Here is a 1527-nt window from a genome sequence, read left to right as displayed (position 1 = left end):
TTGGAAAATCCATCCCCTTCCCCTCCCAATTTTTATTTCCCCCTCCCAATTTTTATTTCCCCCTCCCAATTTTTATTTCCCAGCAACATCAGCGTTTTCCCTCTTTTTTTTTTCTTTTTTTTTCTTGCTTTCTTTCTTTTTTTTTCCCTTTTTTTTTTCTTTTTTTTCCTTTTTTTTTTTTTGGTGGAATTTTGGGCTTTCATCCCCGTTTTGTTGGTTTGGATTTTTTTTCCCCCCCCGTGTGTGGATCCCTCCCCTTCCTTCCTCCTCCTCCTCCCCCCTTTCCCCGTGTACAGTGTACATTGTATCATAGATTATATTGCTTTGGAGCTTTTAAATTAAACAAATCCACTTTATTTTTGAGTTGTGCCCGCCCCCGAGGGCGTTTCCCTGGATTATGTGATGGATCTGTTCCCAGTTTTCTGAGCTGTACCCGGAGGCAGCCGGGAGCTTTTCCTTGCTAAATAAATTTAGTCACCAGAGGCAAATCCGGGCTCCTTTTCCCTCTCTTTTCCTGAGAATATCGTGGATGCAGCCGGGGGGAAGAGCCGAGGGTGGAACGCTGGGATTTGTTGGTGGGAATCCCCAAAACCGCTGGGAATGGGGTTATTTGTGGGAAATTTGCTGCTCTGCCACTGCCATCGGCTCTGTTCCTAATGAGCTGCTGGGTCTGGAGCCTGGGATTGTCCCCAAATCCCCGTCCCTTGTCCCAGCATCCCTCAGGGCCACATATCCCATCCCTGCCTTCCCTGTGCTCACTGTCCCCAAATCCCCGTGTCCCCAAATCTCCGTGTCCCCAAATCCCCGTGTCCCCATCTCCCAGTCCCTTATCACAATCCCCCCAGGCCCAAATATCCCATCCCCACCTTCCCTGTGCCCTGTGTCCCCAAATCCCTGTGTCCCCAAATCCCTGTGTCCCCCATCCCCCAGTCCCTTGTCACAGTCCCCCCAGGCCCAAATATCCCATCCCCACCTTCCCTGTGCCCTGTGTCCCCAAATCCCAGTCCCTTGTCACAATCGCCCCGAACCTAAATATCCCATCCCTGTCTACCCTGTGCTCACTTGTCCCCAAATCCCCAAATCCCCGTCCCTTATCACAGCATCCCTCAGGGCCACATATCCCATCCCTGCCTTCCCTGTGCCCAGTGTCCCCAAATCCCCGTGTCCCCAAATCCCCGTGTCCCCACATCTCTCTGTCCCTTGTCACCACCTGGCCCAAATGTCCCATCCCCACCTTCCCTGTCCCCACCTGCCCCTTGTCACAATCCCGCCCTCCCCGACCCAGCTCCCAGTGGCACCAAGTCCAGGTGTCCCTCTGTGTCCCCAGCGTCCCCTTCTTGTCCCCGATGTCCCCAAGTCCCCGTCTCCCCCTCCCCGAGGCCGCTGCCCCTTTAAGAGCCCCCCACGCACCTGTTTGTACCCTCATACCACTTCCGGGTTCCTTCGTCCCGCCCCTTCCGCCTCCTCCAATGAGCTGCCAGCTCTCCCAGAGGCGCGCGCGCTCCGCCGCGTTCTATTTGGTGTGCG

Source organism: Corvus brachyrhynchos, unplaced genomic scaffold (assembly GCF_000691975.1).
Source record: "Corvus brachyrhynchos isolate BGI_N302 unplaced genomic scaffold, ASM69197v1 scaffold47, whole genome shotgun sequence".
NCBI classification, from domain to species: Eukaryota; Metazoa; Chordata; class Aves; order Passeriformes; family Corvidae; genus Corvus; species Corvus brachyrhynchos.
This window is presented reverse-complemented; position numbering follows the sequence as displayed.